Raw genomic sequence first — 22,162 nt, forward strand, 5'->3', positions numbered from 1 at the left:
TTTCCTCAAATGAACCCTGCATCAACCTTGTGAGATAATCACAGGTGGGATTATTACCCCCGTTTTACAACTGAGTAAGTGGAGTCCAAGAGCTGTTCAATTTTTTGAGCTGGATTTTGGTCCACCGTTTCATGTAACCAAGCTTTGATTCCCTGTGCATTTGCCTATCAATTTTGCAAAGAATTTAATGACGGTTATAACATGTAAATTAATTAATTTTTCTCTTTGCTTGACAACCGAAACAATGGGAATTATGTGTAATATGCTTGGAGTATCTACAGATTATTTTGACTGGACAAGCACTTTCTCAGACATCATTCCAAGAACTAAAGAAAAATGATGAAATGTTCAAAAGCTACATTATAGTGCTTTGGGAGGGAAAAGAGAGAGTGTTGCAGTATGTTTTCATATTTTACCTACTCAAGCTACATTACAGGAGATGTTTTAAACAATGGATAAAATCTCTCTTACAGTCCAAAAACAATGAGCCAAACCACAATTTTCCAAGGATATCTGAAATAAATACCTACATACAGCCTCCTAGATATGATTTTTTTTCTTAGTTTATCAAATGTGTCTGCTTATAGCTTTCTTACCTACTCTACCTACCACCTTTTAATTAAATAAGATGATAAAATTTCATCTTAGTGCAGAATTTCCTTTGCTTGGCCTTGATGCTTTGTTCTGCTGCATATCACCTGCCTTGGCTTTCTATTGTATGGCTGTTTACACAGGGATGTGCTGTAACTCAAGAATAAGCAGAAGGTGCTTTCATTGTTAGAAATCAAATTGGTTTAACCTGTGATTGGGGTAAAGGCGGCCCCAGCTTTCTGATAACTGTGCTCCCTGCTGAAAGTTGCTAGGTTGCTCTTTTTCTCTTTTTTCCTGTCACTTTAACTGGGTTTGGAGGTCTTTACAAGTCCAGAGCACTACTACTTAGGCAACCAGTTTTCTAGTGTGAATTAATAGGCCAAATGTATTGAGCAGAACCGACCTTTGCTTTTATATGTAATGCCGTTGCAATTGATGTGAACTTCTTTAGCTAGGTTGCAGGTATTGGATTACTTCATAGTCTTTATTGCAATCAGCAGGGTGTTAATTTGATTTTTTTTAACTCCTGAATTCTGTCATTCTCATTACCAGTTTCCTAATGAAAATCGATGGATAAAATAAATGAAACCTAAATATCATAATCCTAAAAATCCTACTATTTTAGAGTTCTATAGTCATTTGCTTTTGGCATTCATTGAACCGTGTCTGGCTTGTAGAAGGATAAACAAGCATTTTTTTTGCAACAGGTATAGAGTACAAAATACAAAACTAATCACCAATTGTGTACGTGCTCAGAGTAAGCATTCATCAAAGGACATACTATTCCTTAGCATAAATTAGGCTTATGGAAAATATTTGTAGCACAGAAAATATAACTAAAGTTTAGAAATCTATTAAATTAGCCGAATGGTACTTAATATTTCTGATGAAAATTTGGGCCTATTATGAAACTGGTTATTTTATGCTTAAATAACTTTAATTATTTCTGTAATTTTCTGAGACAAACATTTTCAACAGCTGCTCTTAAAAACTGGAGAATTGGAAGGGGGAAAATGCTATTAATAACTGCTTCCTGAGAAGCATGTTTACAAAGTTCTCTGTTCTCCTCTCTTCAAAATAAATATCTTGGCTTCCCATTTTAATTCTGGTCATCAGAATTACCTAAAGTTTTCACTGATAATATCATCAAGCCCTGAAGGAAATTCAAGATAATACAGCGATATCCTTAGTTGAAAAGAGTATGAGAGTATGATTTTCAACCCTGCAAATGTAAAGGTAAGAAAAATTATCCTGGTAAACCAAAAGCAAAAGGAACATAATATTCATATATCCTATGTAATTCAGAGCACTTACTTCAGGTATATGAATATTTGTATAAAAGACGTTTATTCATCGAAAATTTTCTTGAAATTGATAAATGTTGGCTACACAATAACATCCTTTAGTCAACTGACTAACATAATATCAGTTTTCACCAACATCGGATCAAGAAAATGAAAACGTTAACAATAATTGCACGCTAAGTATGTGTGAATAAAAAACAGCAATGTTTAGTCCTTTTAAGTTATGCCACATTAACATACAAATATGTTATTTTCAGTTTATATGGAGAATTAACTAGTATCTTGTATTTTCAGGACATGTTGAATAATATTATATTGATTATATTAATAAAGTTATAATAATGCTAACATCAAACTTTTGTTATGTGCCACATACAGTTCCTTGGCCAAAATGAACAGAATTTTAGCTGCAGATTTATAGCTAGGACTAGTCATTCAGGCCAGACATTAAACAACTAATGGATACCAGACAACAGTGTGTATGTATTCAAAACTGGGCTCCTTTTCCCTTGCTTAATGCTGTTTAAGCACCCTTGCTTAATGGGTGTCATTACATTTACAGACCCTAGTATCTTACCATAAAATCACACCCCACATTCGAGAAATTCATTTTTAACAATTCTAGTTACCTAACGCTTACATTTTTCTCATCAACAACTACTTAGGTTGTTTCAAAGCTTAACCCTTTTGTTTGGAAATAGATCAAGGTCAGTCACACAGACAGATGATTTACGATTAGGGCAGATCGAGCCCCCCACCTCCTACCCGCACCCCGCCTGGGAGGCCAGGTTCGGCTGTGGCACCAGGGAGGGAGTGGGTTCCGGGTTTCAACGAAAAATATGCCAAGTGCACCGGGTTCCCATTCTCCATCCCCACCTTTCACCCTAAGCGGAAGACTCCCAAAGCCCAGGGCTGGCATTCCTGGATCAAGGTCATTCTGCGAATGCAGAGCGCGGAGAGAGTACAAAGCGCGGCCGGGAGTCACTGGGGTGGCTGAGAGGCAGTCTCACAGACCAGCTGCGTGAGACATTGAGAGCATGACCCCGCAACCCAAGCCGCCCACGTGCACCAGCCCCAGAAGTGGGCCTCAAACCCACGGTGCCCCGAGCCAGGGTCCAGGCCGCAGCTGGCGCCGCGTGTTCCACCGGGCAGTGCGCCTCCTCGCGGATGCAGGGGAGGCCCGGGAGCCCGCGGTTAGCGTGCTCCTCCTTTTCCCACCACATACCTGGTCTTTACGAGGATCTGACGGGGGTGTGAGCGTAACAACGCCAGGAGGCAACGACTCCCCTGGGTCAAGGGCGACCCGGGCGCTCTTCTCGCCGCAGGCCTGGACCGCAGCCCCATGCTGGGCCGACTCCAAAGTCCAAATTTCCTCCTTCAAACTTCTTGTGGTGAGAGACGCGGGAACTGAATGAGGCTTGTTCTTAGAGCCCACGACCTGGCGTAACCCCTGCCTCCGGCGCCGAGCCTGGGCTAGCACCCCGGAACCGAGCGTGCATGAGGCATAGCCGGCGCCGTCTGGAGTCCCGGAAGTGCCCCCACCCGGCGTCCCGGAAGTGCACTCCCCCGGGGCCGAGGGGTCGGGCCGCTGGCTGGTAGTGGCTTCGCGTTCCAACTCAAGGCCTTGCCCGCTGGTTCGTGGAGCAGCGAGATACTCCGGGTTGAGGTACGTTTTGACGACTGAGTAACGAAATGGTCTAAAATGAATTTTGAGTTAGAGTTTTGAACTCTAAGGCTGCACATGTAAAGCTGTCCCCCGAGTTCTTCTTGGCCACTAATCTAAACGAATTTGATAACTTTTGAGTTATGCTTAGTTGGACATTTTCATCCATTCTTACTGCTGTGGAAGTGGTAAGATTTTTTTTAATGGGAAGCAGATATTTTGGGCAATTTTATATATATATATATATATATGTCCAACATATATGTCTAACGTATAGATATAATATATGTCTAACGTATATACATAGTATATGTCTAACGTATAGACATAATATATGTCTAAAATGAAATGTAATTTTGGACAGAAGAATCACATTAATTTTTTAAATTTTAAATTGATCCAAGCCTCTAACTGAAATTCATTTTTCAACAGCTCTTGCTGATTAAGTTGATCCTATTTTTAGTTTTCATCTGAGTTGGCCACTTGAAGCCTTAGAAGGCTTACAGGAACTCAGTCTGTTAGTTATCTTTTACCAAAATCATAGCCTTGTTTGGTCTTAAAATTGATCATACTCTAAGGCCCTCTAATTTTGAGATGGAGGAGAGGTGAAAACTTGGTACAAACATGTATTCACCATTTTCAAGGACAAATAATTGGGTAACTTAAACCAATAATCTTCATTTCTGCCCATTTTAAGAGAGCACATTGCTTTCTTGCCTTTTTTTCTTTTCTTCATATGTATTGATAAAGATGTGGAGTGTGCACTCTTACTGGAAGTTGCCTGAGCTGATATCCTTTTCAGGAATTCTTAACCTGTGGTTCAAGTACCCTTTGGGGGATGGTTGTCCATGGATAGATTTTAGAAGATGGGGGCATTCCCTCAGTTGGGTGAAAATTTCTTTGGTTTGTGTGTTAAGTGTATTTTTTCTGGGCAGAAGATCCATAGCTTTCACCAAATTCCCAAAAGAGCTTGTAACCACCCAAAAGTAAGAGCCATTGGTTTTTATGATGCATAGGTTGCAAATGAAGGATGAACTTGGAGATGGAAACTTTTGTAGTTCTTTGTAACAATTGGACAAGATGGCAGCCCTGTAAATTTCAATCTACCCTTAACTTTTAGAAACCTTGAATTTTCTTTAAACAAAATAATCTTAGACGTCCCTTTTATGTCTAAGTTCTACCTAGTTAGGCCTTTTTGAATTATTATCCACGAGTCAGTTTATGTATAACACATTAAATTAATAAATGAAGTAGACAAGATTTATTTTAATAGTATCTATGCATGAAATGTCAAGTAGAAGATATAGGCAAATGCTTTAATGATTCATACCCAAAAGCTTCTTTAATCAAAATAAAACAATAACAACAATAATAACAAAATATTATCTGGCCCTGATTAAACATTCAGAAAATTTAATGTGAATTGCTTCTCTCTTCTCTCTCTGCACATATGTAAATGCTTGTGCACATTCCAACCATGCGTAGGTTCCCAAATTTTTCTTTTGAAAAGTTTTCCATTTTCCTTAAAGTTTAATGACTGTCAAAGTGGACGAAACAATAGATAAGGGAGGTGGGACCTTCTGACTGAGTCAGACTGTGCTATCCAGGAGAGGAATTCAAGACCAGATGGTATTTATCTCCTGTAGAGGACCCAGGATAGAATTTAAATTTAAATACTTAGAGGCCTTTCGCCTTGAATAGCAGACTTTGCCCATTTCCCACACTCACAGCTCCCCAGCTTACTTCCAACCTTGTCTGAGAGGATATCTTCCATTAATTCAAGAAGAAGTATAATATGTGGTTTATTTAGAATTTGCACAGAGACTTCTATTTAGAGTACCCACTGCAGCTAAGATTTGGCTCTGGTCCCCCAAATAGCGTGAACCAGGCAACCTCAGCAAGTAGATGCAAGATACTAGCAATTTATTTCATCTCAGCTCCCAAGTGATCACCAGATGATAACAACCCTTGGACACTGTTAATCTCTGCTTGACTCCAACTCGTGACTGCAAGGTAAAAGGCAGGACATTGTCTCTGAGCAATTCGCGTGCACTTCCACAGATTGCTGGTTGGGCCAATGTAATTGAAGCCTCTTCTCCAGTGGTTACTTTAAAAAATTCATATCCGAAGTCTTTAGTCTTTGTTGGACTGGAAGGTAGGAGGGCTTTAACAAGAAAAATGCCTGAAGGCCAAGATGTGGGAGCTTAGGATCCAATAAAAATTAGAAAGGTTGAAAAGGTAACCATGTGTGTTCCCTGCCCAGTAAACTTTGAACAACATCACAGTAACTATGACTAGAAAAAGCCTCTGGAAATGATAAAATATAATGTGTGCGTGTGTGTCTATGTTTACTTACCTGTATATACCATTGAGTGAAAAGCTGTTTCCGTGAATTGGCTGAGGCTGGGGCTCCCACCCCGGCGGTGCTCTCCATGTTGGGGAGGCCTGGACAGAGCCACGAGATAATCTCAGAACCATCACATAATCTCTTGTCCTAGGCCCAAGATGAAAAATTTCCTTAAGATCAAGACTTGACAAGCATCATTTTTATTACAATAAGATCTTCCGAATATAAAAAATTTGAATATACATAGATTTTGTTCTGTTTTGCTCACACCTATGAGACTTATGCCTCTATTTTATGAAAACTTTACACTTCTTCTCAATGATTCTAATTAGACAAATTGAGCTGAAAAAAAAGTGACACAGCAGAGAAGGTAAGGGACTCCTTCCACGCATTGTTTATACAGCGAAAGGAAACAGGCAGAGGTGCTTCCTTCTGTCTGGTGGTGAAAATTGCTGAGAGATGGGTCAGTGGAAAGACAGAGCTAGAGCACCATCCTACTTTGCCCCGTGTTTTCTGCATACATTTATCATCTTCAGCACTAAGACCACGCAACCTTTTGTTTTGAGAAGGGTTGAGAAACACTGGATCTGTGGCAAGTTGAATAGGTTAAAGTGTTCTGAAGCTTCTCTGTACCGTTCATCTAAAATGGCCTACATATTGGGGCTATTGTGGGATCCCTGAATTTCGATGAAACAAGTACTTTTAAAATTTGAGTTTAATTTGTAATTCAAGTTTAAATCATAACATCATTTTGCAGTATGTGTCATGATAGTATATGTTGCTGACTCAGTAAAGGTTCTAATTTGAATATTACTGGAATATGAGAATTTTAAGTTCTATGCTAAAATCTGGAGTATTTCAATTCAATTCAATGTAATCAACATTTATTGAGACTCCAGTAGGAGCCCTTCACTAATGTACTACTCCAAGTTTTGAGGATACAATATGGTCCCTGCTCACAAAACCAGACCTGTAGGCAAATAAGGTACCATATATTAAGGTCAAGAATAGAATTTTGCTTCAGATAAAATAGCAGCTCAGATGAGGGAATGGTTGACTTTTCCAGGAATCACTAAGATTAGAAAGGGCTTCTGCGGGGATTGATATTCAGGTCAGTTTTGGATAATGAGTAAGAATTCACATGAATCAGGAGAAGACCTTTTGTGATGGAAAGCATAGTGTGTGCAAAGGAATACGCACATAAGGTACCATGTAGATTTTTAAAGCAGTCAAGTCGTGGTTGGTAAGTGGCAATGATAAGGAACAAAAAGTAGATTCAGAGTGGTTCATGAAAACCTGGTAGGTTTTCAGTATAATTATTTTTATAGAATAAATGGAGACTTGAATGGAAATATAAAATCTTCAATTGCTGTTAGAACTTCTCAATGGAATTACAAAACCTGTTTAATTAACTGAACTTGCTAGCAGCAATTCTCCGTGTGATAGCACTAGGTAAATTTTAAAGAGTGCAGAGAAATTGGGCAATGCATAAACAAAAGTGGACTTATAATCAGAGAACCAGGAGTGAAGAGTCCTAGCCTTCCCAGCCCTATTTCATATTAGCTATGGAATATGCTCAAATCTCTTAGCTTCCCAGATGTTATTTCACATCTGTACAATGGGTTAATGATAACCTGTTCTGGGGGGATTCGCACAACTCCAAAGTTTATTTTGAAGGTCAAATTGACATGCATATAAAGTCATCTTTTAAATTCTAAGTTTAAAATATTTTATTCTACAGTCAAGGAGACTGTGGCCCTAACAAATTATATGTTTATAAAAAGTTAGTGTGTATTAACAGCAAGAACTGACAATTAAAACCATAAACTTTGTATTCTTATCCCTGTGCTTTTCCTTTGTTCAAGCAAAAATATGTATCTCCTACACACCTAACTGTCCTACAGGGCAGGGGACAAGTATACTGAGTTTTAATTCCTGTGGATAGCAGGAATGCTCCCTACAAAACCCAACCCGTACCAAAAATTTTATATGCCTAATGCATTTGCTTTCAGAATAACAATGTATTTGTAAGGCACTGGGGAGTAGGAGAAAGAATGCTCTTCCTCTCTCTGCCCCAGAGCAACTTGAATTTTTTCCACCTCAGTTCACTCTGGCAGGGAGTTCATTTCTGCTCCCATCACACCCCAAGCACCATTCATTCAAGGCTGTTACGTGGAGGAGATGAGAGAATTATATCAAACGAGGGTAGCAAAATATTCTTACACACATTCATAGGTACGTACATATTTTGACACCACTGTCCTGAATTTCCTCATTTATTCCCATCGGAAGGAATTTCTCCAGCCCAATTCTAACAGTGTATTCTTGGAATTTCTTATCTAGACCTTTCTCCCACTTTCGTCTCCGTATCTAGGTCTGCCATGTTCCCGCTCCAAACCTCTCGTGTTAACTTGATATTCCTCTTCATTTATTATGCAGAGCTACAGCTAGTTCTTTCTTTTACCTTTGTGGTCCTGGTTAGGCCTGAGTGAATGTAGTAACTTCACATATCAGTAGAACTTTTACACTATAAAATGGGGAGTTTGAAAATTTTTAGGGCAAACATTGAGCCACTAACCCGAGGGGAAAAAAAAAATGATCATTTTTAATAATTTAAGTTAATCATAAAGTCTTGTGAATTAAGATGTTTTTAGCCTTTCAATTCAAAGGTAATAATAACTGAGCATGCGTTTGTCCTTTTTCCACATCTATCCATCTTTATTTATTGTATCTGTGGTCTCTGCTAACTCATTGCAAAACTGAACTCCTATCTGCTCACCCATGTTTTGTCTTTATGGATCAGGCAGGACAACTGTGTATAAATTCACAAATTTTTTTGGTAACTTACTCTACTGTTAAACAAATCTTCCTGAAATTTGACCTAAACAATTCATGTCATATTCCTTCAGGAAAGATGAAGAATAACTAGAGTGTTCTCAGTGTAATTGTCTTGATGGCAATAACAGATTCTATCCTTAATATGGTACCCTAGACAAACTGGCCCTGATTTCTTAAACTGTGTCTTTTAAAAGGTTTAATGTTTCATTTCTCTGGTTTCTTTACTCATTTCAGATGTCTTATAGCTCTGTGTATAATTTGAATCCTAAATATCAGCTCAAGATCCTCCTGAGGACCCTGCTGTGTTTTTCTTTTTAATTTTTTATCTCTATTTTAATAAAAATAGAGATATACTTTGTATATGTACAAAGTACATATTTGTGTAGGTACTGTCCTTTTTTTTTAAAGTGTTATTCTCACGTGTGGCCTTCAGGGATATTCAAGCTGTAATTGGAAGGATTCAGATGAAATGAAAATTTCATTTTGATCATGACTTGGGATTTTGTGTGTGTGTGTGTGTGTGTGTGTGCACGCTTGTGTGTGTGTTTATGTGCCTTTAGTATTAGAAGTTATAGGGAATCCCTTCTATTGTTTCTTTCTCTCCCTTCATTTCTCACCTTTTATACTCAATAAGGGATTTTTTTTTATATCTTAGGTTAACTTATTTTGTTTTTCATTATAAAATCATAGGCTCTCAAAGCCAGAAAGAACTTTAGAAAGTATAGCAGAATGATTGATAGAGACAGCTCTACAGTTAGATTAAATCCTTTTTCTCAGTTTCTAGTTATATGATCTTAGGCAAGTCGCATAAGTTACCTCTGTTCATTTTTCTTATTTGTAAAATGGGGAAAATAATGGTGCCTGTCTCTGAGATCAGATTGTGCTAAGGGTGAATTAGTTTGTGTAACAAGCATAAATCAATGCCTGGGACATAGTAACTATTCTTTCCTCTGCCTCAGTCTCTCTCTGTCTCTGTTTCTCTTTCTCTCTCTCTGTCTCCCTCTATATATAGAACAATATGGGTTTGAACTGTACAGGTCCATTTATATGTGGATTTTTTAAAATAAATACATGTTATAGTACTACATGACCCTGATGGGTTGAATCCGTGAATGTAGAACCTCGAATATGAGGGCTGATTGTAAAGTTATACATGGATTTTCAGCTTTGCAGAGGGTTGGCACCTCTAAACCCCACATTGTTCAAGGGTCAGCTGTGTATGTGTGTATTTATATATAAAATCTTCAGTCCCATAAAGACCTCCTATGTCATATCTATCCTCATTTCCAAAAGTAATTAGCATTTTATTGTAGTTCACTATAATGATTTGCACGCACAAAGCTTGTATAATTTGCAAAGTATTTTACATATGTTACCATATTCTATCCTAAGAAGAATTTTGAGATATTTGTGGACATACAACATTTATTCCTTATGGTAATAATGTAAACATTCTGATAAATGACTATACATTGTGTATCTTGAATATATCACTAAACTTGGAGTTTTTTATGAAGTTACCATGTATCCTTCATAACTATTAGTAATATTTTGACAGAATTCAATATTACTTGAATATTTTGCATAAAAGTCATGATATAAATAGTTTATATAAAACATTTATGTTTCCACATCCTATTACATTGTTCCTACTGTAAAAAATAAAAAGATGGACTAAAAACATCATATTTTTTCAACACACTGAAGAGCTTTGGATGCAAAGAGATCTAAAGGAAATAAATTCTAGCGAAAAACAAGCCCTTCCAAGAGGGTCAGCAGTCTAGGGCAGCTGGGAGTGTTGCCAAGTCTGAGCCTGTGCTGGCAGAGAAGCAGGCCTTTCATGGGTGGAGGAAATTTGTTTCTGTCAAGAAAGATCACTCATAGGCTTGGAATTCATAGAATCCCTATATGCAGAACAGAGTTAGTTGTCCCTGCCTACCTGCTAGTTCTCCACAAAGGATAGAAATACATGTTAAAAAACAAGAAAGGTTACTAACGTTTTAAAGCAATTAGTGATATCAATATGTTGACGGATTTATAATATATGTAGAAGTAAAATATATGGCAATATTAATAGGAAAGGATTGAGGGGTATATAAAATTATAATATTAAAAGTCTTACATTATTCATGAAGCTGCAAATTGCTAACCACCAGAAATATACTACAAAAATATATAGTTAAAAAGCCAATAAAGAAGGTAAAGGAGAATAATAAAAAGTTGATTAAAAGAAGATAGAAAAAGATAAACAAAGAACAGATAGGATAGCCAGATAAAAAAAGATAAAGAACAGATGAGATAGCCAGATAACAAGATAGCAGACTTAATTTCAGCCAAATCAGTAATTATTTTAAATATAAATGGACCAAATTCTCCAACTAGAGTGATTTTCATTAGATTGAAAAAGACCTAATTTTTATACTTTTTCTTTTTGTAATGGAGGGCTTTACTTGAAAGGTTGACAACATGAAGAAAGATCCAAAATCCAACAAACCATTTAGTTAAAATGTTACTTTTTTTGGGAAACAGAGTACATATAGTACCACAAAGTATAAAAAATGCAGAAAACAGTTTATATGAACTTTTTGACTGTTGACAATGTCATTGTTAAGAATAAAACTAACTTAGTTTTGAGGTATTTTAGAATATGGATTGGGCATTTTTAAAAAGTGAAAAAAACTACAGACATACATGAATTCAGTATTGACTCAATCTATTCTGTTCATAGTATGATAACAACTGACGTTTAAACTGGCTACATTTTATTCATAACATATCCAAGGTAAAGATGATGCCACAGAAAGTTTTTAAAGTTCTAAAATAAAACAGCATGCTTACAATGGCTCAAAGCTGCATATGGTAAAAGTACTTCTGGAAAATGTAGTTATCTAACATGGGCCTAGCTATATTTTTATAACTCTAAACTTCTATATGAAAAATAAGCAATCTACTCTTAAGATTTCACTGATTCCACTAATTCAATTTTAAGGATACTAACAGAACTTTATAATAAAACACTTCCAACGTGACAACATACATAAGAAAGATATAAGAAAAGGTTTTAATTCAAACCAAAACCTGCTATAAGTTTTAAAAAATATTCACTTAAAAATTAGTTGAAAAAAATACACTTAAACACTAGAGTACCGTTCTGAAGAAAAGCTTTTTATGACTTCAGTGACACATTATTTTTAAGCAGCAGCAGTCTTAAACACCTTTATATCCTTCAAAATACTGTTGACAATTTGTTTTTTAATAACTGCATTAGGTGCCACAAAAGGGACTCTTGTTCTTTGAGAGTCAGCTTCCTTGTTATTGTAGGAGATACTGCCAAGCAGGAGCATTAGAGTCGTGTAGGCAGTACTGAAATACTGCGCTACTGCAATACTGCTGGCGTCTGGAAGGGCCTCCTGATGCGTGGGGTGACAGTTACACATCTGAAGAGTCACTCCAATCAGTCTTGGTTACTAAGCTGCTTTTCAGTGTGCTGGATTCATCCTGAGGTCCTTCTCCCTTTGGCCCTTTCAGGTTAGTTGCACCCCAGGCACTTGGCACTTAAGTAGAATTTGACTCATTCTTCACAGGTGGAGGTTCCTTCTGTTCTCTTCCAATTCTTCTCCCCAAAGATTTCTCTTCCTCTAAGGATGATATGTCCCAGTCATCATCGTCCACATCTGCACACTTTAGATCTTTTTGTTCTTTTTTGATGAACGCCTCTGCAACATTAAGCCCACCAACTGGCTTATTCACATTTCTGTGATTTGAAACTGTCTTTTCAACTTTTCCAGTTAATGTTTTAATGGAGGTTCCTGTGGGCTTGGGAGAAATATCAGAGTCCTTAAGTTCACCTCCCTCAGTCCAGTCAGTGTCACTTTTGACAGTGCTCCTTCCAAAGCTACTCTTGTTGCTTTTAGATGACAGCACAGGAAGTAAGTCTGGCGAGGCATAGGCCTGGATGAGGTCCTCATCGTCCAGCTCTTCCTCTGAACTGAAGGGAGGGGTCGCAGTAGTTGAAGACTTTCTGGGAAAATGATCTTCTGTGATATTTTTCTTAACTTTTGGAACAGATGTCCTATCAGTAAAAACAGGTCTTTGTCTAACCAACTGTCTGCTTTTGGGAGGAAGATGTATTGCTTTGGGTATTTCTCCAGGTGAAAGGGTGTCCACTTGAGAAGCACTGTACCTGTCTGTGGACAGTAGTGTTCTCTCCTCAATTTTACGGGTGACCTGACGTTCAAGGAATTCACGAATTTGCTGAATGTTAGGTACTTGTCATTCCTGCTCATGTCTTGCTGATACTATGGTTCTTAGCACTCTATTCAAGTGGTCACTTGGAAAACCACATATATCTGCATTAATCCCCAAGGTTTCCAGTAACTCCACCAAACTCTCCTCCAAGACTGTTCTTATTTCCTTAGCGAGGGAAGGGTTATTCTTCAGTTTTCCTTAAATGTATCTTGTTATTTAATTTCTGTTCATTTTCCTTTCCTTTTTCTTCTTCTGAAAGTTCTTCTATTCGTTCCAGTATGTGCAATGAGAATGCCTGTTCATGTGCCATTGTTAGACTTGACTTAGCATCCAAAGTCTGTGGTGCTGCGGTATTCATAGGTACAGTTGGGATAGTTGGCTTAGATTCAAAAGTTTGCCAGGTTAAAGGATTCCCTCTGGCTTCACTGACACTGTTTAATGGTTTACTGGTAAACTCTTTAATCTTTTGTCTCTGAGTGATGATCAGCTCTTTCTGCTCCTGGAGCCTCTGCCCTAGCTCTTCTATCCTTTTCTTGTAGAATACATTACTTGCATTTAGATCATCTATCATTAGGCTTCGAAGTTTCTCTATATGTAACAGGAGCCGGCTTTTCTCTTTCTTGTGTTCTTGATGAAGAGCCTGAACTCAAGCTGTCCACTTGCTTTCCTGACTATCAAGAAGTTGCATCACATTTTGGAAATCCTGCGGTTGCTGAGGACGTTCTTCTTTAAACTCATTTGCATCTTTTAACGTGCCTATGCCTGACTTGATCTGCATGTTGGACTTCCGGACTTCTGACAATTGCTATTCTAATGCTGAATTCTTAGAAGTTAGTTCTTTAAACTCCATCATAAACATTTCCTTGACTTTTTCCATTTCATCAACTAGTTTCTCCTTTTCTTCTTTCCATCTATCAAATAACTTCAGAAATTCTTCCTCTTTTGTTTTCTACATTTCATATTCCTTAGAGAATCTGACTGCATGGCCATGCTGTGCAGCCTCTAGCTGACACTTGGTGAGCTCCTTCAACGTGGCGGTCTCATTCTGGAGCTTGTCAGTCTGTACCCTTGTCTTATACTCTGCAAGATGGGAATCTTCAGGGTGGCAGCACTGAATATGACTTTGTAGAAAAGCTTGGTTCATAAAGACCTTGTCACGAAAACGGCACTGGTAATACCTGGCTTTGGCCTCAGTCATCAGCTGCTGGGTGGAAATCAACTTTTTCCTGCATTTACACTCTTCCTTGAGTAACTTGATCTCACTGGCCTGCTTGGTGAGGAGTTTCTTGCTCTGCTCGCACTAGGCCAGGCCCAGGCGCAGCCACTCCTCCAGGTTGTGCAGCTGCGAGGTGAGAACTCCTGTGAGTGTAAGTCGAGTATAAGTCTCTTATACTTTTTATAAGAGACTCACTTAAGAACATATATAGATTGAAAGTTAAATGATGGATAATAACATGTAAACTATAAGAAAATTAATGTAATGTAAAGGAAAATTAAAATTAAAACCACACTGAGACGTGACTATCCATTAGAATGGCTAAAATTAGAAAGATGGACAAAACTATGTGTTGTCAAGAATATGGAGCAACCAAACTCTCATATACTAGTTGTGGGAATGCAAACTGCTACACGCTCATTCAAAAACTGCTTGACAGATATTATAACTAAACATATTCAAGAAAAACTAGTGCATATGCTCTAAGTAAATAAATAAAAATTGCCTGTACTAAATGGTTCAGAGCAGCAATGAGGTATCACCTCCACCAGTCAGAATGGCTATCATCAAAAAGTCTACAAATAATAAATGCAGGGGAAGGTGTGGAGAAAAGGGAACCCTCCTACACTGCTGGTGGGAATGTAAATTGGTTCAGCCACTATGGAAAACAGTATGGTGGTTCCTTAAAAAACTAAAAATAGAGCTACCATGTGATCCAGCAATATCACTCCTTGGTATATATCCAGAAACTATGAAAACTCTAGTTTCGAAAGATACATGGACCCGTGTTCATAGCAGCATTGTTTACAATAATGAAGACATGGAAGCAACCCAAGTGCACTCCAACAGACAATGGTCTTAAGAAGATTGTGTGTGTATATACACACAATGGAACATTACTCATCCATAAATAAGAATGAAATATTGCCATTTGCAGCAACATGGATGGACCTAGAGAATATTATGCTGAGTGAAATAAGTCATACAGAGAAAAACAAATACTGTTTGACATCACTTATATATGGAATCTAAAATATAATACAAATGAACTTATATACAAAACAGAAACAGACTCACAGATATAGAAAACAAACTTATGATTACCAAAGGGGAAAGGAATGAGGGGGGAGGGACAAATTAGAAGTATGGGATTAACAGATACAAACTACTATGCATAAAATAGATAAGCAATAAGGATTTACTGTATAGCACAGGGAATTATACCCAATATCTTATACTAACATATAATGGAATATAATCTGCAAAAAATGAAAAACAAAACTGAATCATTATGCTGTACACCTGAAACTAAAGCATTATTGTAAATCAACCATACTTCAATAAAAAAAAATTTATTTCTAAGTTCACCATACAATCTTTATTTCTTCCAATATTTCCTACATTTTGCTGTAATTAACTTTTCTGAAACATAAATATCTGATTATGTGTCTTGTCTACTCAGAAATCTCTACAATCTCTTCATGGCTTAGAAGGAAAATTATGATGCTTGGCACATTGTAGATACCAATTACCAGTCCACATGCACATGCCTTTCCTTCACCCCCAGTCTTCTCTTCCATGTTCACACCAGTTCTCAGTGTCACAGTCACATGGAATTCATTGTTTCATGAGCATAGCCATACTTTTTAACTTGCATTTATTTAAACCATCTGACCACATGGAATTGCCTATCCCGACCTGAAACTCAGCTCAGAAAATTCAGTGTTATGCCTTCCATGAACATGTCTTTAAACACTTTTGAAATTAAGTAGCATCTCCCGTGATCACACAGCCTTTGCTGTATATGTAGTAATCTAGCACTCACCTTGTGTGGAGTGATCTAGTATTCACCTTGCTCTGCTTTTTCTTTTTCTTTTTTTTTTTTTGGAGAGGGGGGGCGGTTAGTTAATGACTTCTCTCTCATCTATTATGAAAGAGTATTGTCTTTTTTTTTAACATCTTTATTGGAGTATAATTGCTTTACAATGGTGTGTTAGTTTCTTCTTTACAACAAAGTGAATCAGCTGTACATATACATATATCCCCATATCTCTTGACTCTTGCATCTCCTTCCATCTCACCCTCTCTATCCCACCCCTGTAGGTGGTCACAAAGCACTGAGCTGATCTCCCTGTTCTATGTGGCTGCTTCCCACTAGCTATCTATTTTACATTTGGTAGTGTATATATGTCCGTGCCACTCTCTCACTTTGTCCCAGCTTACCCTTCCCCTCCCCATGTCCTCAGTCCATTCTCTAGTAGATCTGCGTCTTTATTCCCGTCCTGCCTCTAGGTTCTTTGTGACCATTTTGTTTTCTCTGGTTTTGTTTTTTAGATTCCATATATATGTGTTAGCAGACGGTATTTGTTTTTCTCTTTCTGACTTCACTCGTATGACAGACTGGGTCCATCCACCTCACTACAAATAAATCAATTTCATTTCTTTTTGTGACTCAGTAATATTCCATCGTATATATGTGCCAGATCTTCTTTATCCTTTCATCTGTCGATGGACACTTAGGTTGCTTCCATGTACTGGCTATTGTAAATAGAGTTGCAATGAAAGTTGTGGTACATGACTCTTTGAATTATGGTTTTCTCAGGGTATATGCCCAGTAGTGGGATTGCTGGGTCATATGGTAGTTCTATTTTTAGTTTTTTAAGGCACCTCCATACTGTTCTCCATAGGGGCTGTATCCATTTACATTCCCACCAACAGTGCAAGAGGGTTCCCTTTTCTCCACACCCTCTCCAGCATTTACTGTTTGTATATTTTTTGATGATGGCCATTCTGACCGGTGTGAGGTGATACCTCATTGTAGTTTTGATTTGCATTTCTCTAATGATTAGTGATGTTGAGCATACTTTCATGTGTTTCTTGACAATCTGTGTATCTTCTTTGGCGAAATGTCTATTTAGGTCTTCTGCCCATTTTTGGATTAGGTGGTTTGTTTTTTTTTGATGTTTATCTGCACGAGCTGCTTGTCAATTTTGGAGATGAACCCTTTGTCAGTTGCTTCATTTGCAAATATTCTCTTCCATTCTGAGGGTTGTCTTTTCATCTTGTTTATGGTTTTCTTTGCTGTGCAAAAGCTTTTAAGTTTCATTAGGTTCCATTTGTTTATTTTTGTTTTTATTTCCATTTCTCTAGGAGGGTAGGTCAAAAAAGATCTTGCTGTGATTTTTGTCTTAGAGTGTTCTGCCTATGTTTTCCTCTAAGAGTTTGATAGTGTCTGGCCTTAACATTTAGGTCTTTAATCCATTTTGAGTTTATTTTTGTGTATGGTATTAGGGAGTGTTCTAATTTCATTCTTTTACATGTAGCTGTCCAGTTTTCCCAGCACCACTTATTGAACAGGCTGTCATTTCTACATTGTGTATTCTTGCCTCCTTTATCAAAAATAAGGTGACCATATGTGCGTGGGTTTATCTCTGGACTTTGTATCCTGCTCCATTGATCTATCTTTCTGTTTTTGTGCCAGTACCATACTGTCTTGATTACTGTAGCTTTGTAGTATAGTCTGAAGTCAGGAGCCTCATTCTTCCAGCTACGTTTTTCTTTCTCAAGGTTGCTTTGGCTATTCAGAGTCTTTTGTGTTTCCATACAAATTGTGAAATTTTTTGTTCTAGTTCTGTGAAAAATGCCATTGGTAGTTTGATAGGGATTGCACTGAATCTGTAGATTGCATTGGGTAGTATAGTCATTTTCACAGTGTTGATTCTTCCAATCCAAGAACATGGTATGTCTCTCCATCTGTTTGTAACATCTTTAATTTCTTTCATCAGTGTCTTATAGTTTTCTGCATACAGGTCTTTTGTCTCCTTAGGCAGCTTTAATCCTAGGTGTTTTATTCTTTTTGTTGCAATGGTAAATGGGAGTGTTTCCTTAATTTCACTTTCAGATTTTTCATCATTAGTATATAGAAATGCCAGAGATTTCTGTGCATTAATTTTGTATCCTGCTACTTTACCAAATTCATTGATTAGCTCTAGTAGTTGCCTGGTAGCATCTTGAGGATTCTATGTGTATACTATCATGTCATCTGCAAATAGTGAGAGTTTTACTTCTTCTTTTCCAATTTGGATTCCTTTTATTTCTTTTTCTAATTTGATTGCTGGGGCTAAAACTTCCAAAACAATGTTGAATAATAGTGGTGAGAGTGGGCAACCTTGTCTTGTTCCTGATCTTAGTGGAAATGGTTTCAGTTTTTCACCATTGAGGACAATGTTGGCTGTGGGTTTGTCATATGTGGGCTTTATTATGTTGAGGTAAGTTCCCTCTATGCCTACTTTCTGGAGGGTTTTTAATCATAAATGGGTTTTGAATTTTGTCGAGTGCTTTTTCTGCATCTATTGAGATGATCATATGATTTTTATCCTTCAGTTTGTAAATATGGTGTATCACATTGATTGATTTGCATATATTGAAGAATCCTTGCATTCCTGGGATAAACCCCACTTGATCATGGTGTATGATCCTTTTAATATGCTGTTGGATTCTGTTTGCTAGTATTTTGTTGAGGAGTTTTGCATCTATGTTCATCAGTGATATTGGCCTGTAGTATTCTTTCTTTGTGACATCTTTGTCTGGTTTTGGTATCAGGGTGCTGGTGGCCTCATAGATTGAGTTTGGGAGTACTCCTCACTCTGCTATATTTTGGAAGAGGTTGAGAAGGATGGGTGTTAGCACTTCTCTAAATGTTTGATAGAATTCACCTGTGAAGCTGTCTGGTCCTGGGCTTTCGTTTGTTGGAAGATTTTTAATCACAATTTCAATTTCAGGGCTTGTGACTGGTCTGTTTATATTTTCTATTTCTTTCTGGTTCAGTCTCAGAAGGTTGTGCTTTTCTAAGAATTTGTCCATTTCTTCCATGTTGTCCATTTTATTGGTATACAGTTGCTTGTAGTAATCTCTCAGGATCCTTTGTATTTCTGCAGTGTCAGTTGTTGCTTCTTTTTCATTTCTAATTCTATTGATTTGAGTCTTCTTTTTTTCTTGATTAGTCTGGCTAATGGTTTATCAATTTTGTTTGTCTTCTCAAAGAACCAGCTTTTAGTTTTATTGATCTTTGCTATCATTTCCTTCATTTCTTTTTCATTTATTTCTGATCTTATCTTTGTGATCTCTTTCTTTCTGCTAACTTTGGGGGTTTTTTGTTCTTCTTTCTCTAATTGCTTTAGGTGTAAGTTTAGGTTGTTTATTTGAGATGTTTCTTGTTTCTTGAGGTAGGCTTGTATAGCTATAAACTTCCCTCTTAGAACTGCTTTTGTGGCATCCCATAGGTTGTGGGTCATTATGTTTTAATTGTCACTTGTTTCTAGGTATTTTTTGATTTCCTTTGATTTCTTTAGTGATCTCTTGGTTATTAAGTAGTGTATTGTTTAGCCTCCATGTGTTTGTATTTTTTACAGATCTTTTCCTGTAATTGATATCTAGTCTCATGGCGTTGTGGTTGGAAAAGATACTTGATGAGATTTCAATTTTCTTAAATTTACCGACGCTTGATTTGTGACCCAAGATATGATCTATCCTGGAGAATGTTCCATGAGCACTTGAGAAGAAAGTGTATTCTGTTGTTTTTGGAGGGAATATCCTATAGATATCAATTAAGTCCATCTTGTTTAATGTATCATTCAAAGCTTGTGTTTCCTTATTTATTTTCATTTTGGATGATCTGTCCATTGGTGAAAGTGGGGTGTTAAAGTCCCCTACTATGATTGTGTTACTGTCGATTTCCCCTTTTATGGCTGTTAGTATTTGCCTTATGTATTGCGGTGCTCCCATGTTGGGTGCATAGATATTTACAATTGTTATATCTTCTTCTTGGATCGATCCCTTGATCATTATGTAGTGTCCTTCTTTGTCTCTTGTAATAGTCTTTATTTTAAAGTCTATTTTGTCTGATATGAGAATTGCAATCAAGCTTTCCTTTGATTTCCATTTTCATGGAATATCTTTTTGATCCCCTCACTTTCAGTCTGTATGTGTCCCTAAGTCTGAAGTGGGCCTCTTGTAGACAGCATATATACAGGTCTTGTTTTTCTATCCATTCAGCAGTCTATGTCTTTTGGTTGGAGCATTTAATCCATTTACATTTAAGGTAGTTATTGATATGTATGTTCCTATTACCATTTTCTTAAGGTTTGGGTTTTTTATTGTAGGTCTTTTCCTTGTCTTGTGTTTCCTGCCTAGAGAAGTTCCTTTAGCATTTGTTGTAAAGCTGGTTTGGTGGTGCTGAATTCTCTTAGCTTTTGCTTGTCTGTAAAACTTTTAATTTCTCTGTTAAATCTGAATGAGATCCTTGCTGGGTAGAGTAATCTTGGTTGTAGGTTCTTCCCTTTCATCACTTTAAAAATGTCCTGCCACTCCCTTCTGGCTTGCAGAGTTTCTGCTGAAAGATCAGCTGTCAACCTTATGGGGATTCCCTTGTATGTTATTTGTTGTTTTTCCCTTGCTGCTTTTAATATTTTTTCTTTGTATTTAATTTTTGATAGTTTGATTAATATGTGTCTTGGCCTGTTTCTCCTTGAATTTTTCCCGTATGGGACTCTCTGTGTTTCCTGGACTTGGTTAACTATTTCCTTTCCCATATTAGGGAAGTTTTCAACTCTAATCTCTTCAAATATTTTCTCAGTCCCTTTCTTTTTCTCTTTTTCTTCTGAGACCTCTATAGTTCGAATGTTGGTGCGTTTAATGTTGTCCCAGAGATCTCTGAGACTGTTCTCAATTCTTTTCATTCTTTTTTCTTTGTTCTGCTCTGTGGTAGTTATTTCCAGTTTTTTGTTTGCCAGGTCAGTTATCTGTTCTTCTGCCTCACTTATTCTGCTACTGATTCCTTCTAGAGAATTTTTAATTTCATTTATTGTGTTGTTCATCGTCATTTGTTTGCTCTTTAGTTCTTCTAGTTCTCTGTTAAACGTTTCTTGTTTTTTCTCCATTCTATTTCCAAGATTTTGGATATCTTTACTATCGTTGTTCTGAATTCTTTTTCATGTAGACTGCCTATTCCCTCTTCATTTGTTAGGTATGGTGGGTTTTTACCTTCTCCTTCATCTGCTATGTCTTTCTGTGTTTTCTCATTTTGCTTAACTTACTGTGTTTGGGGTCTCCTTTTCGCAGGCTACAGGTTCATAGTTCCCGTTGTTTTTGGTGTCTTCCCCCAGTGGGTAAGGTTGGTTCAGTGGGTTGTGTAGGCTTCCTGGTGGAGGGGACTAGTGCCTGTGTTCAGGTGGATGAGGCTGGATCTTGTCTTTCTGGTGGGCAGGTCCACATCTGGTGGTGTGTTTTGGGGTGTCTGTGGACTTATTATGATTTTAGGCAGCCTCTCTGCTAATGGGTGGGGTTGTGTTCCTGTCTTGCTAGTTGTTTGGCATAGGGTGTCCAGCACTGTAGCTTGCTGGTCGTTGAGTGGAGCTGGGTCTTGGCGTTGAGATGGAGATCTCTGGGAGATTTTTGCCGTTTGATATTACGTGATGCTGGGAGGTGTCTTTTGGAGCAATATCCTGAACTCGGCTCTCCCACGTCAGAGGCACATGCATGATGCCCAACCAGAGCACCACGACCCTGTCATCTCCATGTCTCAGAATGAAAGGGAGAAAGAAAGAAAGAAAGAAAGAAGGAAGGAAAGAAGGAAGGAAAGAGAGACAGGGAGGGAAGGAGGGAGGAAGGAAGGAAGGGAGAGAAGAAAAGAAAGGAAAGTTATTAAAATAAAAAATAATTATTAAAAATTTTTTAAAAATTTAAGTAATCAAAAAAAAAAAAAGAAAGAAAGAAGAGAGCTACCAAACCAAAAAACAAGTCCACCAATGATAACAATCACTAAAATCTATACTGAAACAAAAACAAACCTGACAGACAGAACCCTAGGGCCAATGGTAAAAGCAAAGCTATATAGACAAAATCACACACAGTAGCATACACATACACACTCACAAAAAGAGCAAAAGGGAAATATA

General features: G+C 37.5%; 1 pseudogene across 1 annotated transcript; it reads right to left on the reverse strand.

Annotated features, from left to right (window-relative positions):
- Positions 1 to 12,172: 12,172 nt before the first annotated feature.
- Positions 12,173 to 21,745, reverse strand: LOC309819347 (cilium assembly protein DZIP1-like; annotated as a pseudogene). Its single transcript has 2 exons — positions 21,677 to 21,745; positions 12,173 to 14,383 (listed from the first exon to the last, which is right to left on the reverse strand). The product of its transcript is annotated as a cilium assembly protein DZIP1-like (transcript).
- Between the last annotated feature and the right edge of the window lie 417 nt (positions 21,746 to 22,162).

The sequence above is a fragment of the Grampus griseus genome (genome assembly GCF_964374135.1).
Source record: "Grampus griseus genome assembly, chromosome: 2".
Classification (NCBI taxonomy): Eukaryota; Metazoa; Chordata; class Mammalia; order Artiodactyla; family Delphinidae; genus Grampus; species Grampus griseus.